This window comes from Cornus florida, unplaced genomic scaffold, assembly GCF_030987335.1.
Source record: "Cornus florida cultivar Cherokee Brave unplaced genomic scaffold, ASM3098733v1 CherokeeBrave_3.0.0_Hap2_Chr03, whole genome shotgun sequence".
Lineage (NCBI taxonomy): Eukaryota > Viridiplantae > Streptophyta > Magnoliopsida > Cornales > Cornaceae > Cornus > Cornus florida.
This window is the reverse complement of record NW_026775573.1, coordinates 74,544,105-74,550,298: the sequence shown is the minus strand read 5'-3', so window position 1 is coordinate 74,550,298 and position 6,194 is coordinate 74,544,105.

The following is a 6,194-nucleotide window of genomic DNA, read 5'->3' as shown; positions in this document are numbered from 1 at the left end:
ACCAAACGATCCAAGGCAATGAAATCTTCAAGCCTTGAGTCCTGTACCTGAAATATACCCCAGTAACGTAGGGGTGAGTAACATAAAGCTACTCGTAGGAGATGAGCATGCATTAACCTAGCATTTTACAGTTTTATCACCTTAGGGTGAAACATGTTAAAGGGGCTCATACCACCTAACTTCTATGTCAAGTGAGACTCAGGGATCATCCTAAGCTACCCAGATCATTTCTAGCATAGTCATATTGTTCATGCAATTAAAACAACATGGAAACATGTTATACAAAGCAACTAGATATAGATTCTCAAAATCTTCAACTTGAAATACAAAATACGAAAACAACAAGAGTGGGTCATGCCACCTAATGTCTATGTTCAAAATGAATCTATAGGATCATTCCTAAACTACACTTGAACATCAAAATACAATTTATAATATCAATGCAATTTAACCGACAATGGAACTTCCAATACAACGCACAAAGCATGCTTTCACAAAGTTACATCTTAAGCTCAAAATAGGAAATCAAATAAGGAACTACAAGTTACGATATCATCTAGTTATCAACTTGAAATGAAATACGAAATCAAACAAAGTGGATACTCGGACATCACGCCGGATCAGACCGACAACATAGTCACTTTAGGGTTACTAGCCCATGGGTAACCTCCCTATGTGCGCACCGGACTATATAGAGGGACAATCCCCCGTACTAGAACCAAGTCCTAGCCGTAGCCAACAACGACATCCTCAAGTTTCTAAAATCAACAAATTGCGCAACAACGTATATATATCAACATGTATATACAAGATATCAACCATTTACTAAGCACAATCCAATTTTGGAAACTTATACAATACATGCTCAAAGTCTACAACTATTATGGCATGAAAGATGTCAAATACAAAGTGTGCAATTCCTTACACATAGCAACAATATATTCAATAAGGAAAAACCTATTCTCATAAATATAAAAGTAACAACTATATTATCCAATGTTCAAAAGTAATCAAGTGAACATACACCAAATCCAAATCCATGATTTAAATATAAAAACAACTTTCAAAATACAATTAAATCTGTGGAGTAATAAAATAGAATTTAATTAAACATAAATAGTTAAATACTCTAAATCCCAAGTTAATCCCAAATAACCTCAATTTAATATAGTTTGAAGGACATGTCATAGTCATCACATATATATCATCAAATGACAAGTTAAGTGACTAAAAGACTTAAAACAAAATTAATCAAGCTAATTAATTAATTTCCTCTAGATTTTTAAACAATTCCAAATGCCCTCAATTTAATCTATATTAGAGAACATGCCAAGGCCTATCCAAATATCACATTACATCATGATTTCATGTTTGCTATCACCATGTGAATTAAACTTTCACAAAAGATAAATATTAAATAAATTTTGTAATTCTTATCCAAATGCCCCAAATTTAATATATATTAATCAACATACTAAAACTTAATTTCCTAGCATGCCACAATTTAATTCCATGTTATACACAAAGCCGTATGAATTAAATCTCAAATATAGAAATTAATTAAATTAAATTCTAAATCTTAAACAAAACATGCACACTAATTGTATATGCTCATATAACAATCAATACAACATAAATATAATCCTAAGACACCCCCTATCTCAATTTGAGATGAAAATCTCAAAAGCCATCAAAACGAAACGGCTTCGAATCCGACGAAACTCCTAGGTTTTGTCAGGGACAACACGATCTATATGAATCTCTAAGAAGCCCCATGAAAATCACTACTTGAACTCAAAACCAAACTCAAAATTTGATTGGAAATGGGTTCTAATGGGTAAAAGAAGCGCGTAGTCAACACGAACACAAAACGCAAAGGCACTTTAACTTTTTAACAAAGGGAAGAAGGTTTAAATGGAAGAAGAAGGGTGGCAGCCCCTTTTGGAAGCCATGGGAGCTTCTAGTTGTGCATCGAGGAAGGAGATGGCCAAAAATGAAATATCTCACTTCCCTTTTAGAGGAAAATCCAAAAAGTGCCCTGAACGGGCCCCCCCGGGTCCGAAAAAGTAAAATTTAAGTAAACACGCTTAAACAGCAATACTCCATGAACAAAAAAGATTCACAATAAGAAAATATGAACAACGGAAGAAACAGCGTCAAAAACCGAGCCCCGAGCAGAAAGTTATGCCCTGAACAAGTTCGGCGGCAACCGGGTGCAGAAACTCTGAAACTGGAGAAAAACGACCAGAACGGAATTTTATGAATTTACGAGTCAACAAAAGTGAAAATGAATCCTGTACGAGGATCCAGGCTCCAGACGAGATATTTTGCAATAACTTTCGTTAATTGCACAATGGCTCTTATAACTGCGAAACTGCCCCAGAATGAAAATATTTTCCAAAAGATATTTTCTTAGATGCCCCTAAAATAAAATATCTTCAAAAGATATTTATGAAAAACACCCCAAGAAATGAAATTAATTTCAAAGATTTATGCATCCATGCCCATATGGGCACCGGGAGCAACCAGAGTACTTTCTTGCAAAAGTAAAGATACGTATTTCGTGGAAACCACTCATGATAAGGATACATGAAGTCAAAAACCAACTCTGAGCACAAGAAGTGAGGTTGTGCCAAAAACTGACAAACGGAGATAAGACGAAATAGGGAAAATGACATAATAGGGAAAAGATGAAATAGCGCATAGTGTCCAAAAACGAAAAATGCGAAAATGACTCGGTCCTCAAAGGAAGTTGTCAATTCACATGAAAGAGTCTCAGAAACCAATTCTAAGCACTCGAGATGACACTAAGCGACGAAAAACCATCCACAGAAAAGAAAAGACAACGAAAAATTTTATCTGCAAAATTTAAGGAAAAAGGGAAAAGGAAGAAAATGACTGGGTCATTACACTCAAAGTCCGGGAGCTTGCTCTCGTGCTGAATATGCAGAAATTATGTTTTTGGAGTTCTGTTTGGCTGTTTGGAGTATTCTGAAGTTGTTTAAATTGAGATTAATGGTTTAAACAATTGTTTCAAACATATAAAAATATTTAGAAGCATTATTACAATAATATGCTAAGGAATGAAACAACATGAAGTTAAATAGTAAAATTGCATGTGGAGTATTGGACAGTTGATTTAATTGCTTGCTAGTATTTAACAATTTTGTTCTTTACATGGTTGAATAATGTTAATTATGTTTCAGCTGTGTATTAAGCATAGTTGATTGTCTGAATATAATTATGCTTTGATTGAATTAATTGATGTGTTAATTTAATATTTGCTACATCAATTATTTGGACTGTTTGGTAGTTTATATGCACTAGTTTGGGACGGTGGCATATTAAGGATGGATTAGTTCAAAACACTAAGTCCTACCTATTCTGGGGATGGATTAGTTCAAAACACTAAGTCCTACCTATTTTGAAATATGTTGGATTAACTAAAAAAAGTTAAGTCCTACTTAAGTTGAGGATTAAATTTATTATTTATTGCATCAATTATTTGATTTGGGAATTGTATGCACCGGTATGGGACGATAGCATACTAGGGATAAATTAGTTCAAAATACTAAGTCCAACCTATTCTGAAATAATAAATGGATTAACTATAAAAGTTAAGTCCTACTTATATATATGTTAGGTCAATAAATAGTTAAATGACATACCTAGTTTTAGATGGATTATATATATATAATTATAGTACCGTGATATGAGTTTAAGTTTCAGGATCATGGTTAGGGTGCGTATATCGCCTAGGATGGATAACTGGACATAGTTACTGTTCCCTGGTATATCTAGGTAGACATGCCTATGTTATGTGCGATTTGTATGCTACCTTCTATTCAGGCTGAGACATAACTATAGGCTAGTGAGCCTCCTATAGTGTGTATTTATACATATATGGACTATTTTAGTTATTGTTGAGTTATCTAGAATGTATCTGCGTATCGGGTCTCTGTTTGGATTGTAGTTCGAGTAAAACTTGTTCGTAGGCCTGATCCACTATTATTTTTTAAGTATCCGACGATTCCAGTTTTAGAGCTTGTTCATGCTGAACAGAAACAGTCACTCATTCTTCCGACTATGTAGGCCTGCTTTTTATGTTTAGTTTTGGTTTCCTTTTTAGTGAAGTTCTTTATGTTCCTAGGATATTTTTAGGGGTCCACTAGGTGGATTCCTGAGTTGTAAGAATATTGGAAGTTTTGGAAGTATTGGATTTTATAATTTAAGGATTATTATTTAGAACTCTTTTCAACTTATTTAATTATTTATTTCTTAATTCTTTTTGTATTCTGTGTTCGTTTATATATTAATTGTCTGGTATCCCTCGGATCTGTGCTCAGACTTGATCACCCGTGGCTCTAGAATCGAGGGTTATCACAAAAACCATGGAGACTTTCATAGCCTTGAGCGAAATGATTCAATATCTCGAAGCAAAGTACAACAACCTTCGACTCAGGCTCACACCCACTCCGCTCTACCAAGAACTAGTTGTTGAACATCTCTCACTTTGTGACTCCCCTGTCCAAATGCTCATGACTTTAGGCTTACTCCTCAATCCTAGTAGAAGAGTAGTTGTTAGAACTCGAACACTCCAAATAGTTTGTCTAATTCATAGCATGATCGAAACCTCCTTTTGATGATATAAGAATTAAAAACGAATTCTGGTACTCTGAACAATCTTTATAATCTAAAGTAAACTTGAAGATCCCTTTAATTTATTTGATAAAGAACATCGCCCTAAATCACTCTTGTGTTTAAGTGTGTGCTCTCAAAAATATATATTCATTTTTTAAATAAAAAAAATCTCTCTCAAAAAGCTTTAACAACGTACAAGGACTTCTCTCTCAAATAGCCTTGAGAGTCCTCCAAATAAATGGAAAGAAGTTTTAAAAATGTACAAAGACTTCTCAAGAAGTTTGGGTTAGAACATAAACTTAAAAGTTATCAAAAATTGAAATCCCACAACTATCTGTTCAGGGAAGTGCGATAGGTCAAAAATAGTGGAACCGGTGGGTTGAACGATTGCATCATTATAAACTATTGTCACTTGATGGCCAAGTAAGACCAGTCCAAGAAAGTGCAACTTGTTGGTCTTGGCCAGATTGCAACTTTTATTCCAAAAACTCGATTGCAATAATGTCCAACAAAAAATATAGTGTCTTCACTCACATACCTATTCTAAGTAATATTTCATATAATCCAACGTAAGAGGCACTAACAATTCAACTCCAACGGCTGAGACTTAAAGATTAACCAAAAATTAGAACTCAATCAACACATTTTAACCCCTAAATTTGTCAACACAAAAATATGTCAACGTTATACGGAACCTGTTATGTTTTATGAAAAGTACTCTAAAGACTTGGAGGTGGTGAATATGTCAGCTTGCCTAATTTTTGTGATTGATTAATTAACCACAATTATTACCAATTAAACATCCATAATCACAAAAATATAAGCAATAAAGTAAAGTAAGTAGAGTTTGAAAGATGACAACGGGTTTTTGAAAGTAGAAACCTTTGTTGAAAGAAATCCGACTTATTGGGATGAAAACCATAAGGAGTTTTGTTGTCCTAAGATAAATGATTCACTATTGTTGAAGAAAAGTGCAATGAATTCTAACTTAGTCGTACACCATTTCACTCTTTTAAGAACCAATTGATGAATGCCTTCGACTTTGCAACTCTCCCGTTCAACAGCACTTGACTTCAGGCTTACTTCTTTGATCACTATAGAAGGATAGCTGATAGATCAACAAACACTCCACGAATGTCTTGATCCTTTTAAAATGTGATCAAAACTTTATCTTCCTTTAAATCTAAATTTTGTGAAGGCTAATAGAAAATTTGTTATTCTGGTCAATCTGTAATTTGATGTAAACTTTGAAGATTCCGTATTGATTAGTAAAAGAACATCACCCTAATCACTCTCGTATTTAAGTGTGTGTTCTAAAAATTATACAATCGGATTTCTTTGAAAAATCTCTCAAAAAGCTTTAATGTTTATGTGAAAGATGAAAATCTTGTTTTTCGATTTGAAGCAATTAATTTCCTCTAGGGTTAGAGATAAAGTTCAAAAAGGTCCCTCTGCTCGAAGTGGATTTTGTATTTCCGAAAAGAACTGCCTCTTTCTTTGGCTCTATCCTTATTTTATCTCTCTTTCGAACCACCTATTCCTTTCTTGGGGTA